The 14211-nt window shown below is 43.0% G+C and overlaps 17 non-coding genes across 17 annotated transcripts; all 17 read left to right on the top strand.

Moving 5' to 3' along the window:
* The first annotated feature begins 34 nt into the window (after nucleotides 1-34).
* Nucleotides 35-122, top strand: trnay-gua. The gene is given in 2 exon segments: nucleotides 35-71; nucleotides 87-122. It is a non-coding gene; the product is annotated as a tRNA-Tyr (tRNA).
* A 365-nt stretch (nucleotides 123-487) lies between these two features.
* On the top strand, nucleotides 488-575 carry trnay-gua. Its single transcript is given in 2 exon segments — nucleotides 488-524; nucleotides 540-575. It is a non-coding gene; the product is annotated as a tRNA-Tyr (tRNA).
* A 427-nt stretch (nucleotides 576-1002) lies between these two features.
* Nucleotides 1003-1090, top strand: trnay-gua. Its single transcript is given in 2 exon segments — nucleotides 1003-1039; nucleotides 1055-1090. It is a non-coding gene; the product is annotated as a tRNA-Tyr (tRNA).
* Nucleotides 1091-1983: 893 nt separating this feature from the next.
* On the top strand, nucleotides 1984-2071 carry trnay-gua. The gene is given in 2 exon segments: nucleotides 1984-2020; nucleotides 2036-2071. It is a non-coding gene; the product is annotated as a tRNA-Tyr (tRNA).
* A 1508-nt stretch (nucleotides 2072-3579) lies between these two features.
* On the top strand, nucleotides 3580-3667 carry trnay-gua. The gene is given in 2 exon segments: nucleotides 3580-3616; nucleotides 3632-3667. It is a non-coding gene; the product is annotated as a tRNA-Tyr (tRNA).
* A 798-nt stretch (nucleotides 3668-4465) lies between these two features.
* trnay-gua lies at nucleotides 4466-4553 on the top strand. Its single transcript is given in 2 exon segments — nucleotides 4466-4502; nucleotides 4518-4553. It is a non-coding gene; the product is annotated as a tRNA-Tyr (tRNA).
* A 368-nt stretch (nucleotides 4554-4921) lies between these two features.
* On the top strand, nucleotides 4922-5009 carry trnay-gua. Its single transcript is given in 2 exon segments — nucleotides 4922-4958; nucleotides 4974-5009. It is a non-coding gene; the product is annotated as a tRNA-Tyr (tRNA).
* Nucleotides 5010-5436: 427 nt separating this feature from the next.
* On the top strand, nucleotides 5437-5524 carry trnay-gua. Its single transcript is given in 2 exon segments — nucleotides 5437-5473; nucleotides 5489-5524. It is a non-coding gene; the product is annotated as a tRNA-Tyr (tRNA).
* Nucleotides 5525-5793: 269 nt separating this feature from the next.
* Nucleotides 5794-5881, top strand: trnay-gua. Its single transcript is given in 2 exon segments — nucleotides 5794-5830; nucleotides 5846-5881. It is a non-coding gene; the product is annotated as a tRNA-Tyr (tRNA).
* Nucleotides 5882-7735: 1854 nt separating this feature from the next.
* Nucleotides 7736-7823, top strand: trnay-gua. The gene is given in 2 exon segments: nucleotides 7736-7772; nucleotides 7788-7823. It is a non-coding gene; the product is annotated as a tRNA-Tyr (tRNA).
* A 369-nt stretch (nucleotides 7824-8192) lies between these two features.
* trnay-gua lies at nucleotides 8193-8280 on the top strand. The gene is given in 2 exon segments: nucleotides 8193-8229; nucleotides 8245-8280. It is a non-coding gene; the product is annotated as a tRNA-Tyr (tRNA).
* Nucleotides 8281-8707: 427 nt separating this feature from the next.
* Nucleotides 8708-8795, top strand: trnay-gua. The gene is given in 2 exon segments: nucleotides 8708-8744; nucleotides 8760-8795. It is a non-coding gene; the product is annotated as a tRNA-Tyr (tRNA).
* Nucleotides 8796-9689: 894 nt separating this feature from the next.
* trnay-gua lies at nucleotides 9690-9777 on the top strand. Its single transcript is given in 2 exon segments — nucleotides 9690-9726; nucleotides 9742-9777. It is a non-coding gene; the product is annotated as a tRNA-Tyr (tRNA).
* Nucleotides 9778-10574: 797 nt separating this feature from the next.
* trnay-gua lies at nucleotides 10575-10662 on the top strand. The gene is given in 2 exon segments: nucleotides 10575-10611; nucleotides 10627-10662. It is a non-coding gene; the product is annotated as a tRNA-Tyr (tRNA).
* A 369-nt stretch (nucleotides 10663-11031) lies between these two features.
* On the top strand, nucleotides 11032-11119 carry trnay-gua. Its single transcript is given in 2 exon segments — nucleotides 11032-11068; nucleotides 11084-11119. It is a non-coding gene; the product is annotated as a tRNA-Tyr (tRNA).
* Nucleotides 11120-11546: 427 nt separating this feature from the next.
* trnay-gua lies at nucleotides 11547-11634 on the top strand. Its single transcript is given in 2 exon segments — nucleotides 11547-11583; nucleotides 11599-11634. It is a non-coding gene; the product is annotated as a tRNA-Tyr (tRNA).
* Nucleotides 11635-13944: 2310 nt separating this feature from the next.
* trnay-gua lies at nucleotides 13945-14032 on the top strand. Its single transcript is given in 2 exon segments — nucleotides 13945-13981; nucleotides 13997-14032. It is a non-coding gene; the product is annotated as a tRNA-Tyr (tRNA).
* Nucleotides 14033-14211: the final 179 nt, after the last annotated feature.

The following is a 14211-nucleotide window of genomic DNA, read 5'->3' as shown; positions in this document are numbered from 1 at the left end:
ATTTTGTATTCTTCTATACTCAAGACTTTCAACCCCTTCGATAGCTCAGTTGGTAGAGCGGAGGACTGTAGAGGAGCAAAGCTGATATCCTTAGGTCGCTGGTTCAACTCCGGCTCGAAGGAGGAGAGTTTTGAGGTTAAGGGAAAATCATGGTGACATTCAACCTACTCAATTTCTTCACAGTAGTGGATAAATAGTGGTTATTGTTGAACTCAGATGTATAAATTATAAATAGAATATAGTAGAAATAGTGCAGTATAGTCTACAAGTAATTGGAATATTGATAAGTTCCAAACAGATGAATGTTATTGATGTTCTTCCATAAGTTCAGATGTTTAACAGTCTTATGGCCTGTGGGATGAAACTGTCCCTGAGTCTGGTGGTTTTAGTCCACCAGGTTTTAGGGTTATTGAAAGATCAAGTGTGGCACTAAAGTGATCCCTGTGGGTCCCTGGGGGCCTCATTGTTTATTCTCTCATCCACCGTCCCTTCGATAGCTCAGTTGGTAGAGCGGAGGACTGTAGAGGAGCAAGGCTGACATCCTTAGGTCGCTGGTTCAACTCCGGCTCGAAGGAGGACACTTTTGAGGTTATTCGTCAAGTGGAGAAATCAAGGTCAGATACTCATGTTGGCAATAATCATCTTTCAAAGAATGTCCTAGTGTCAGTCAAGCGTAACACAATTATTGTCCTGTTTATAGATTTAGTCATTGTTTTGTGAATGTGCTCTAAGGAGGAGAGTTTTGAGGTCATGGGGACATCAGGCTTTCCATCACTTGTGTCAGTCAACCTACTCAACTTCTTCATAGTATTCATTGGAAATGTAATGGATAAATAGTGGTGAATGTTCAACTGGGATGTAAAAGAGTTTTAATAGACTTTGATAAATCCAGCCTAAATAAATAGTTTTCAACCAAACTGTTACAGTTATCCATTGAAATAACTACAGAGATCCCTGTGGGTCCCCGGGGGCCTCATTGTTTTTTCTCTCTACAATACCGTCCCTTCGATAGCTCAGTTGGTAGAGCGGAGGACTGTAGAGGAGCAAAGCTGATATCCTTAGGTCGCTGGTTCAACTCCGGCTCGAAGGAGGAGAGTTTTGAGGTTAAGGGGAAATCATGGTGACATTCAACCTACTCAACTTCTTCACAGTAGTGGATAAATAGTGGTTATTGTTGAACTCAGATGTATAAATTATAAATAAAATGAAATAGAATATAGTAGAAATACTGCAGTATAGTCTATAAACAAGTAATTGGAATATTGATAAGTTCTAAACAGATGAATGTTATTGATGTTCTTCCATAAGTTCAGATGTTTAACAGTCTTATGGCCTGTGGGATGAAACTGTCCCTGAGTCTGGTGGTTTTAGTCCACCAGGTTTTAGGGTTATTGAAAGTACAAGTGTGGCACTAAAGCGATCCCTGTGGGTCCCTGGGGCCTCATTGTTTATTCTCTCAACCACCGTCCTTTCGAAAGCTCAGTTGGTAGAGCGGAGGACTGTAGAGGAGCAATGCTGATATCCTTAGGTCGCTGGTTCAACTCCGGCTCGAAGGAGGACACTTTTGAGGTTATTTGTCAAGTGGAGAAATCAAGGTCAGATACTCATGTTGGCAAAAATCATCTTTCAAAGAATGTCCTAGTGTCAGTCAAGCGTAACACAATTATTGTCCTGTTTATAGATTTAGTCATTGTTTTGTGAATGTGCTCTAAGGAGGAGAGTTTTGAGGTCATGGGGACATCAGGCTTTCCATCACTTGTGTCAGTCAACCTACTCAACTTCTTCATAGTATTCATTGGAAATGTAATGGATAAATAGTGGTGAATGTTCAACTGGGATGTAAAAGAGTTTTAATAGACTTTGATAAATCCAGCCTAAATAAATAGTTTTCAACCAAACTGTTACAGTTATCCATTGAAATAACTACAGAGATCCCTGTGGGTCCCCGGGGGCCTCATTGTTTTTTCTCTCTACAATACCGTCCCTTCGATAGCTCAGTTGGTAGAGCGGAGGACTGTAGAGGAGCAAAGCTGATATCCTTAGGTCGTTGGTTCAACTCCGGCTCGAAGGAGGAGAGTTTTGAGGTTAAGGGGAAATCATGGTGACATTCAACCTACTCAACTTCTTCACAGTAGTGGATAAATAGTGGTTATTGTTGAACTCAGATGTATAAATTATAAATAAAATGAAATAGAATATAGTAGAAATACTGCAGTATAGTCTATAAACAAGTAATTGGAATATTGATAAGTTCCAAACAGATGAATGTTATTGATGTTCTTCCATAAGTTCAGATGTTTAACAGTCTTATGGCCTGTGGGATGAAACTGTCCCTGAGTCTGGTGGTTTTAGTCCACCAGGTTTTAGGGTTATTGAAGTACAAGTGTGGCACTAAAGCGATCCCTGTGGGTCCCTGGGGCCTCATTGTTTATTCTCTCAACCACCGTCCTTTCGAAAGCTCAGTTGGTAGAGCGGAGGACTGTAGAGGAGCAATGCTGATATCCTTAGGTCGCTGGTTCAACTCCGGCTCGAAGGAGGACACATTTGAGGTTATTTGTCAAGTGGAGAAATCAAGGTCAGATACTCATGTTGGCAAAAATCATCTTTCAAAGAATGTCCTAGTGTCAGTCAAGCGTAACACAATTATTGTCCTGTTTATAGATTTAGTCATTGTTTTGTGAATGTGCTCTAAGGAGGAGAGTTTTGAGGTCATGGGGACATCAGGCTTTCCATCACTTGTGTCAGTCAACCTACTCAACTTCTTCATAGTATTCATTGGAAATGTAATGGATAAATAGTGGTGAATGTTCAACTTTTGTTCTCGAGTGAGGGAACAATGGAGCGTGAGATGGGCCGGAGAATCGGAGCAGCGGGAGCGGTACTGCAGTCGCTTTACCGCACCGTTGTGACGAAAAGGGAGCTGAGCCAGAAGGCAAAGCTCTCGGTCTTCCGGGCCATTTTCGTTCCTACCCTCACCTATGGTCATGAAGGATGGGTCATGACCAAAAGAACGAGATCGCGGATACAAGCGGCCGAGATGGGTTTTCTCCGCAGGGTGGCTGGTGTCTCCCTTAGGGATAAGGTGAGAAGTTCGGTCATCAGGGAGGGACTCGGAGTTGAGCCGCTCCTCCTTCGCGTCGAAAGGAGCCAGTTGAGGTGGTTCGGGCACCTAGTTAGGATGCCACCTGGGCGCCTCCCTAGGGAGGTGTTCCAGGCACGTCCAGCTGGGAAGAGACCAAGGGGTAGACCTAGGACCAGGTGGAGGGATTATATCTCTTCGCTGGCCTGGGAGCGCCTTGGGATCCCCCAGTCAGAGCTGGTTGATGTCGCCAGGGAAAAGAAAGTTTGGGGCCCTCTGCTGGAACTGCTACCCCCGCGACCCGACCACGGATAAGCGGGAGAAGATGGATGGATGGATGGATGTTCAACTGGGATGTAAAAGAGTTTTAATAGACTTTGATAAATCCAGCCTAAATAAATAGTTTTCAACCAAACTGTTACAGTTATCCATTGAAAGAACTACAGAGATCCCTGTGGGTCCCCGGGGGCCTCATTGTTTTTTCTCTCTACAATACCGTCCCTTCGATAGCTCAGTTGGTAGAGCGGAGGACTGTAGAGAAGCAAAGCTGATATCCTTAGGTCGCTGGTTCAACTCCGGCTCGAAGGAGGACACTTTTGAGGTCATGGGGAAATCATGCTTACTCAATCATGTTAGTGAAAACAAAACATAACCATCATAATGTCATTCAGTATTTACAACATCAATATCATAGTGCATTTGAATCAAGTGGATCATTTATGGGGAAATAATGCTGAGATGCAAGACTTTCCACCACTAGCAGTCAACCTACTCAACTTCTTCATAGTCGTATTCATTGGAAATGTAGTGGTGAATGTTGAACTGGAATGTAAAAGAGCTTAAAGTGTAAAAATGACATTCATAAATCCAGACGATTTAACTTGTTTTATACCTAAATTAAACCAAACTGTTACAGTCATCAAGGGCTTGCCGCTGTGGATTGAACAAATCAATATGAAATCAGTATTGAGAACCAGCAGCTAATAGGATTATTGAAATAACTATAGAGGTACTACAACATGGCCTTGTGGGTCCCCAGGGGCCTCATTGTTTTTTTCTCTGATCAATACCGTCCCTTCGATAGCTCAGTTGGTAGAGCGGAGGACTGTAGAGGAGCAAAGCCGTCATCTGTTTCAACTCCGGCTCGATGGAAGGTTTTTTGTGGTTGCATAGACGTTATTCGTCAAGTGGGGAAATAGAGATATGCATTTCCATCACTGGTCAAGCTTCACTACATTATAATAGTAGTCCAATTCAATGCAGGGGAGAAGTTACAGCACATTTGCGTTTGTTCCTGTTTTTCCATTTCAGTGATTTGTGTATAAAGGACACATAAAGACAGGGCAATGTCAATTTTGTATTCTTCTATACTCAAGACTTTCAACCCCTTCGATAGCTCAGTTGGTAGAGCGGAGGACTGTAGAGGAGCAAAGCTGATATCCTTAGGTCGCTGGTTCAACTCCGGCTCGAAGGAGGAGAGTTTGAGGTTAAGGGGAAATCATGGTGACATTCAACCTACTCAACTTCTTCACAGTAGTGGATAAATAGTGGTTATTGTTGAACTCAGATGTATAAATTATAAATAGAATATAGTAGAAATAGTGCAGTATAGTCTATAAACAAGTAATAGGAATATTGATAAGTTCCAAACAGATGAATGTTATTGATGTTCTTCCATAAGTTCAGATGTTTAACAGTCTTATGGCCTGTGGGATGAAACTGTCCCTGAGTCTGGTGATTTTAGTCCACCAGGTTTTAGGGTTATTGAAAGATCAAGTGTGGCACTAAAGTGATCCCTGTGGGTCCCCGGGGGCCTCATTGTTTATTCTCTCATCCACCGTCCCTTTGATAGCTCAGTTGGTAGAGCGGAGGACTGTAGAGGAGCAAGGCTGACATCCTTAGGTCGCTGGTTCAACTCCGGCTCGAAGGAGGACACTTTTGAGGTTATTCGTCAAGTGGAGAAATCAAGGTCAGATACTTATGTTGGCAATAATCATCTTTCAAAGAATGTCCTAGTGTCAGTCAAGCGTAACACAATTATTGTCCTGTTTATAGATTTAGTCATTGTTTTGTGAATGTGCTCTAAGGAGGAGAGTTTTGAGGTCATGGGGACATCAGGCTTTCCATCACTTGTGTCAGTCAACCTACTCAACTTCTTCATAGTATTCATTGGAAATGTAATGGATAAATAGTGGTGAATGTTCAACTGGGATGTAAAAGAGTTTTAATAGACTTTGATAAATCCAGCCTAAATAAATAGTTTTCAACCAAACTGTTACAGTTATCCATTGAAATAACTACAGAGATCCCTGTGGGTCCCCGGGGGCCTCATTGTTTTTTCTCTCTACAATACCGTCCCTTCGATAGCTCAGTTGGTAGAGCGGAGGACTGTAGAGGAGCAAAGCTGATATCCTTAGGTCGCTGGTTCAACTCCGGCTCGAAGGAGGAGAGTTTTGAGGTCATGGGGACATCAGGCTTTCCATCACTTGTGTCAGTCAACCTACTCAACTTCTTCATAGTATTCATTGGAAATGTAATGGATAAATAGTGGTGAATGTTCAACTGGGATGTAAAAGAGTTTTAATAGACTTTGATAAATCCAGCCTAAATAAATAGTTTTCAACCAAACTGTTACAGTTATCCATTGAAATAACTACAGAGATCCCTGTGGGTCCCCGGGGGCCTCATTGTTTTTTTCTCTCTACAATACCGTCCCTTCGATAGCTCAGTTGGTAGAGCGGAGGACTGTAGAGGAGCAAAGCTGATATCCTTAGGTCGCTGGTTCAACTCCGGCTCGAAGGAGGAGAGTTTTGAGGTTAAGGGGAAATCATGGTGACATTCAACCTACTCAACTTCTTCACAGTAGTGGATAAATAGTGGTTATTGTTGAACTCAGATGTATAAATTATAAATAAAATGAAATAGAATATAGTAGAAATACTGCAGTATAGTCTATAAACAAGTAATTGGAATATTGATAAGTTCCAAACAGATGAATGTTATTGATGTTCTTCCATAAGTTCAGATGTTTAACAGTCTTATGGCCTGTGGGATGAAACTGTCCCTGAGTCTGGTGGTTTTAGTCCACCAGGTTTTAGGGTTATTGAAAGTACAAGTGTGGCACTAAAGCGATCCCTGTGGGTCCCTGGGGGCCTCATTGTTTATTCTCTCAACCACCGTCCTTTCGAAAGCTCAGTTGGTAGAGCGGAGGACTGTAGAGGAGCAATGCTGATATCCTTAGGTCGCTGGTTCAACTCCGGCTCGAAGGAGGACACATTTGAGGTTATTTGTCAAGTGGAGAAATCAAGGTCAGATACTCATGTTGGCAAAAATCATCTTTCAAAGAATGTCCTAGTGTCAGTCAAGCGTAACACAATTATTGTCCTGTTTATAGATTTAGTCATTGTTTTGTGAATGTGCTCTAAGGAGGAGAGTTTTGAGGTCATGGGGACATCAGGCTTTCCATCACTTGTGTCAGTCAACCTACTCAACTTCTTCATAGTATTCATTGGAAATGTAATGGATAAATAGTGGTGAATGTTCAACTTTTGTTCTCGAGTGAGGGAACAATGGAGCGTGAGATGGGCCGGAGAATCGGAGCAGCGGGAGCGGTACTGCAGTCGCTTTACCGCACCGTTGTGACGAAAAGGGAGCTGAGCCAGAAGGCAAAGCTCTCGGTCTTCCGGGCCATTTTCGTTCCTACCCTCACCTATGGTCATGAAGGATGGGTCATGACCGAAAGAACGAGATCGCGGATACAAGCGGCCGAGATGGGTTTTCTCCGCAGGGTGGCTGGTGTCTCCCTTAGGGATAAGGTGAGAAGTTCGGTCATCAGGGAGGGACTCGGAGTTGAGCCGCTCCTCCTTCGCGTCGAAAGGAGCCAGTTGAGGTGGTTCGGGCACCTAGTTAGGATGCCACCTGGGCGCCTCCCTAGGGAGGTGTTCCAGGCACGTCCAGCAGGGAAGAGACCAAGGGGTAGACCTAGGACCAGGTGGAGGGATTATATCTCTTCGCTGGCCTGGGAGCGCCTTGGGATCCCCCAGTCAGAGCTGGTTGATGTCGCCAGGGAAAAGAAAGTTTGGGGCTCTCTGCTGGAACTGCTACCCCCGCGACCCGACCACGGATAAGCGGGAGAAGATGGATGGATGGATGGATGGATATACCTAAATTAAACCAAACTGTTACAGTCATCAAGGGCTGCCGCTGTGGATTGAACAAATCAATATGAAATCAGTATTGAGAACCAGCAGCTAATAGGATTATTGAAATAACTATAGAGGTACTACAACATGGCCTTGTGGGTCCCCAGGGGCCTCATTGTTTTTTTCTCTGATCAATACCGTCCCTTCGATAGCTCAGTTGGTAGAGCGGAGGACTGTAGAGGAGCAAAGCCGTCATCTGTTTCAACTCCGGCTCGATGGAAGGTTTTTTGTGGTTGCATAGACGTTATTCGTCAAGTGGGGAAATAGAGATAAGCATTTCCATCACTGGTCAAGCTTCACTACATTATAATAGTAGTCCAATTCAATGCAGGGGAGAAGTTACAGCACATTTGCGTTTGTTCCTGTTTTTCCATTTCAGTGATTTGTGTATAAAGGACACATAAAGACAGGGCAATGTCAATTTTGTATTCTTCTATACTCAAGACTTTCAACCCCTTCGATAGCTCAGTTGGTAGAGCGGAGGACTGTAGAGGAGCAAAGCTGATATCCTTAGGTCGCTGGTTCAACTCCGGCTCGAAGGAGGAGAGTTTTGAGGTTAAGGGGAAATCATGGTGACATTCAACCTACTCAACTTCTTCACAGTAGTGGATAAATAGTGGTTATTGTTGAACTCAGATGTATAAATTATAAATAGAATATAGTAGAAATAGTGCAGTATAGTCTATAAACAAGTAATTGGAATATTGATAAGTTCCAAACAGATGAATGTTATTGATGTTCTTCCATAAGTTCAGATGTTTAACAGTCTTATGGCCTGTGGGATGAAACTGTCCCTGAGTCTGGTGGTTTTAGTCCACCAGGTTTTAGGGTTATTGAAAGATCAAGTGTGGCACTAAAGTGATCCCTGTGGGTCCCCGGGGGCCTCATTGTTTATTCTCTCATCCACCGTCCCTTCGATAGCTCAGTTGGTAGAGCGGAGGACTGTAGAGGAGCAAGGCTGACATCCTTAGGTCGCTGGTTCAACTCCGGCTCGAAGGAGGACACTTTTGAGGTTATTCGTCAAGTGGAGAAATCAAGGTCAGATACTTATGTTGGCAATAATCATCTTTCAAAGAATGTCCTAGTGTCAGTCAAGCGTAACACAATTATTGTCCTGTTTATAGATTTAGTCATTGTTTTGTGAATGTGCTCTAAGGAGGAGAGTTTTGAGGTCATGGGGACATCAGGCTTTCCATCACTTGTGTCAGTCAACCTACTCAACTTCTTCATAGTATTCATTGGAAATGTAATGGATAAATAGTGGTGAATGTTCAACTGGGATGTAAAAGAGTTTTAATAGACTTTGATAAATCCAGCCTAAATAAATAGTTTTCAACCAAACTGTTACAGTTATCCATTGAAAGAACTACAGCGATCCCTGTGGGACCCCGGGGGCCTCGTTGTTTTTTCTCTCTAAGATACCGTCCCTTCGATAGCTCAGTTGGTAGAGCGGAGGACTGTAGAGGAGCAAAGCTGATATCCTTAGGTCGCTGGTTCAACTCCGGCTCGAAGGAGGAGAGTTTTGAGGTTAAGGGGAAATCATGGTGACATTCAACCTACTCAACTTCTTCACAGTAGTGGATAAATAGTGGTTATTGTTGAACTCAGATGTATAAATTATAAATAAAATGAAATAGAATATAGTAGAAATACTGCAGTATAGTCTATAAACAAGTAATTGGAATATTGATAAGTTCTAAACAGATGAATGTTATTGATGTTCTTCCATAAGTTCAGATGTTTAACAGTCTTATGGCCTGTGGGATGAAACTGTCCCTGAGTCTGGTGGTTTTAGTCCACCAGGTTTTAGGGTTATTGAAAGTACAAGTGTGGCACTAAAGCGATCCCTGTGGGTCCCTGGGGGCCTCATTGTTTATTCTCTCAACCACCGTCCTTTCGAAAGCTCAGTTGGTAGAGCGGAGGACTGTAGAGGAGCAATGCTGATATCCTTAGGTCGCTGGTTCAACTCCGGCTCGAAGGAGGATACTTTTGAGGTTATTTGTCAAGTGGAGAAATCAAGGTCAGATACTCATGTTGGCAAAAATCATCTTTCAAAGAATGTCCTAGTGTCAGTCAAGCGTAACACAATTATTGTCCTGTTTATAGATTTAGTCATTGTTTTGTGAATGTGCTCTAAGGAGGAGAGTTTTGAGGTCATGGGGACATCAGGCTTTCCATCACTTGTGTCAGTCAACCTACTCAACTTCTTCATAGTATTCATTGGAAATGTAATGGATAAATAGTGGTGAATGTTCAACTGGGATGTAAAAGAGTTTTAATAGACTTTGATAAATCCAGCCTAAATAAATAGTTTTCAACCAAACTGTTACAGTTATCCATTGAAAGAACTACAGAGATCCCTGTGGGTCCCCGGGGGCCTCATTGTTTTTTCTCTCTCCAATACCGTCCCTTCGATAGCTCAGTTGGTAGAGCGGAGGACTGTAGAGAAGCAAAGCTGATATCCTTAGGTCGCTGGTTCAACTCCGGCTCGAAGGAGGACACTTTTGAGGTCATGGGGAAATCATGCTTACTCAATCATGTTAGTGAAAACAAAACATAACCATCATAATGTCATTCAGTATTTACAACATCAATATGATAGTGCATTTGAATCAAGTGGATCATTTATGGGGAAATAATGCTGAGATGCAAGACTTTCCACCACTAGCAGTCAACCTACTCAACTTCTTCATAGTCGTATTCATTGGAAATGTAGTGGTGAATGTTGAACTGGAATGTAAAAGAGCTTAAAGTGTAAAAATGACATTCATAAATCCAGACGATTTAACTTGTTTTATACCTAAATTAAACCAAACTGTTACAGTCATCAAGGGCTGCCGCTGTGGATTGAACAAATCAATATGAAATCAGTATTGAGAACCAGCAGCTAATAGGATTATTGAAATAACTATAGAGGTACTACAACATGGCCTTGTGGGTCCCCAGGGGCCTCATTGTTTTTTTCTCTGATCAATACCGTCCCTTCGATAGCTCAGTTGGTAGAGCGGAGGACTGTAGAGGAGCAAAGCCGTCATCTGTTTCAACTCCGGCTCGATGGAAGGTTTTTTGTGGTTGCATAGACGTTATTCGTCAAGTGGGGAAATAGAGATATGCATTTCCATCACTGGTCAAGCTTCACTACATTATAATAGTAGTCCAATTCAATGCAGGGGAGAAGTTACAGCACATTTGCGTTTGTTCCTGTTTTTCCATTTCAGTGATTTGTGTATAAAGGACACATAAAGACAGGGCAATGTCAATTTTGTATTCTTCTATACTCAAGACTTTCAACCCCTTCGATAGCTCAGTTGGTAGAGCGGAGGACTGTAGAGGAGCAAAGCTGATATCCTTAGGTCGCTGGTTCAACTCCGGCTCGAAGGAGGAGAGTTTTGAGGTTAAGGGGAAATCATGGTGACATTCAACCTACTCAACTTCTTCACAGTAGTGGATAAATAGTGGTTATTGTTGAACTCAGATGTATAAATTATAAATAGAATATAGTAGAAATAGTGCAGTATAGTCTATAAACAAGTAATAGGAATATTGATAAGTTCCAAACAGATGAATGTTATTGATGTTCTTCCATAAGTTCAGATGTTTAACAGTCTTATGGCCTGTGGGATGAAACTGTCCCTGAGTCTGGTGATTTTAGTCCACCAGGTTTTAGGGTTATTGAAAGATCAAGTGTGGCACTAAAGTGATCCCTGTGGGTCCCCGGGGGCCTCATTGTTTATTCTCTCATCCACCGTCCCTTTGATAGCTCAGTTGGTAGAGCGGAGGACTGTAGAGGAGCAAGGCTGACATCCTTAGGTCGCTGGTTCAACTCCGGCTCGAAGGAGGACACTTTTGAGGTTATTCGTCAAGTGGAGAAATCAAGGTCAGATACTTATGTTGGCAATAATCATCTTTCAAAGAATGTCCTAGTGTCAGTCAAGCGTAACACAATTATTGTCCTGTTTATAGATTTAGTCATTGTTTTGTGAATGTGCTCTAAGGAGGAGAGTTTTGAGGTCATGGGGACATCAGGCTTTCCATCACTTGTGTCAGTCAACCTACTCAACTTCTTCATAGTATTCATTGGAAATGTAATGGATAAATAGTGGTGAATGTTCAACTGGGATGTAAAAGAGTTTTAATAGACTTTGATAAATCCAGCCTAAATAAATAGTTTTCAACCAAACTGTTACAGTTATCCATTGAAATAACTACAGAGATCCCTGTGGGTCCCCGGGGGCCTCATTGTTTTTTCTCTCTACAATACCGTCCCTTCGATAGCTCAGTTGGTAGAGCGGAGGACTGTAGAGGAGCAAAGCTGATATCCTTAGGTCGCTGGTTCAACTCCGGCTCGAAGGAGGAGAGTTTTGAGGTTAAGGGGAAATCATGGTGACATTCAACCTACTCAACTTCTTCACAGTAGTGGATAAATAGTGGTTATTGTTGAACTCAGATGTATAAATTATAAATAAAATGAAATAGAATATAGTAGAAATACTGCAGTATAGTCTATAAACAAGTAATTGGAATATTGATAAGTTCCAAACAGATGAATGTTATTGATGTTCTTCCATAAGTTCAGATGTTTAACAGTCTTATGGCCTGTGGGATGAACTGTCCCTGAGTCTGGTGGTTTTAGTCCACCAGGTTTTAGGGTTATTGAAAGTACAAGTGTGGCACTAAAGCGATCCCTGTGGGTCCCTGGGGGCCTCATTGTTTATTCTCTCAACCACCGTCCTTTCGAAAGCTCAGTTGGTAGAGCGGAGGACTGTAGAGGAGCAATGCTGATATCCTTAGGTCGCTGGTTCAACTCCGGCTCGAAGGAGGACACATTTGAGGTTATTTGTCAAGTGGAGAAATCAAGGTCAGATACTCATGTTGGCAAAAATCATCTTTCAAAGAATGTCCTAGTGTCAGTCAAGCGTAACACAATTATTGTCCTGTTTATAGATTTAGTCATTGTTTTGTGAATGTGCTCTAAGGAGGAGAGTTTTGAGGTCATGGGGACATCAGGCTTTCCATCACTTGTGTCAGTCAACCTACTCAACTTCTTCATAGTATTCATTGGAAATGTAATGGATAAATAGTGGTGAATGTTCAACTTTTGTTCTCGAGTGAGGGAACAATGGAGCGTGAGATGGGCCGGAGAATCGGAGCAGCGGGAGCGGTACTGCAGTCGCTTTACCGCACCGTTGTGACGAAAAGGGAGCTGAGCCAGAAGGCAAAGCTCTCGGTCTTCCGGGCCATTTTCGTTCCTACCCTCACCTATGGTCATGAAGGATGGGTCATGACCGAAAGAACGAGATCGCGGATACAAGCGGCCGAGATGGGTTTTCTCCGCAGGGTGGCTGGTGTCTCCCTTAGGGATAAGGTGAGAAGTTCGGTCATCAGGGAGGGACTCGGAGTTGAGCCGCTCCTCCTTCGCGTCGAAAGGAGCCAGTTGAGGTGGTTCGGGCACCTAGTTAGGATGCCACCTGGGCGCCTCCCTAGGGAGGTGTTCCAGGCACGTCCAGCAGGGAAGAGACCAAGGGGTAGACCTAGGACCAGGTGGAGGGATTATATCTCTTCGCTGGCCTGGGAGCGCCTTGGGATCCCCCAGTCAGAGCTGGTTGATGTCGCCAGGGAAAAGAAAGTTTGGGGCTCTCTGCTGGAACTGCTACCCCCGCGACCCGACCACGGATAAGCGGGAGAAGATGGATGGATGGATGGATGGATATACCTAAATTAAACCAAACTGTTACAGTCATCAAGGGCTGCCGCTGTGGATTGAACAAATCAATATGAAATCAGTATTGAGAACCAGCAGCTAATAGGATTATTGAAATAACTATAGAGGTACTACAACATGGCCTTGTGGGTCCCCAGGGGCCTCATTTTTTTTTTCTCTGATCAATACCGTCCCTTCGGTAGCTCAGTTGGTAGAGCGGAGGACTGTAGAGGAGCAAAGCCGACATCTGTTTCAACTCCGGCTCGATGGAAGGTTTTTTGTGGTTGCATAGACGTTATTCGTCAAGTGGGGAAATAGAGATAAGCATTTCCATCACTGGTCAAGCTTCACTACATTATAATAGTAGTCCAATTCAATGCAGGGGAGAAGTTACAGCACATTTGCGTTTGTTCCTGTTTTTCCATTTCAGTGATTTGTGTATAAAGGACACATTAAGACAGGGCAATGTCAATTTTGTATTCTTCTATACTCAAGACTTTCAACCAATTCGATAGCTCAGTTGGTAGAGCGGAGGACTGTAGAGGAGCAAAGCTGATATCCTTAGGTCGCTGGTTCAACTCCGGCTCGAAGGAGGAGAGTTTTGAGGTTAAGGGGAAATCATGGTGACATTCAACCTACTCAACTTCTTCACAGTAGTGGATAAATAGTGGTTATTGTTGAACTGAGATGTATAAATTATAAATAGAATATAGTAGAAATAGTGCAGTATAGTCTATAAACAAGTAATTGGAATATTGATAAGTTCCAAACAGATGAATGTTATTGATGTTCTTCCATAAGTTCAGATGTTTAACAGTCTTATGGCCTGTGGGATGAAACTGTCCCTGAGTCTGGTGGTTTTAGTCCACCAGGTTTTAGGGTTATTGAAAGATCAAGTGTGGCACTAAAGTGATCCCTGTGGGTCCCCGGGGGCCTCATTGTTTATTCTCTCATCCACCGTCCCTTCGATAGCTCAGTTGGTAGAGCGGAGGACTGTAGAGGAGCAAGGCTGACATCCTTAGGTCGCTGGTTCAACTCCGGCTCGAAGGAGGACACTTTTGAGGTTATTCGTCAAGTGGAGAAATCAAGGTCAGATACTTATGTTGGCAATAATCATCTTTCAAAGAATGTCCTAGTGTCAGTCAAGCGTAACACAATTATTGTCCTGTTTATAGATTTAGTCATTGTTTTGTGAATGTGCTCTAAGGAGGAGAGTTTTGAGGTCATGG

Source organism: Gymnodraco acuticeps, unplaced genomic scaffold (assembly GCF_902827175.1).
Source record: "Gymnodraco acuticeps unplaced genomic scaffold, fGymAcu1.1, whole genome shotgun sequence".
NCBI lineage: Eukaryota > Metazoa > Chordata > Actinopteri > Perciformes > Bathydraconidae > Gymnodraco > Gymnodraco acuticeps.
The sequence above is the reverse complement of the archived record's forward strand: the minus strand, read 5'-3'. Positions and strand labels throughout refer to the sequence as shown.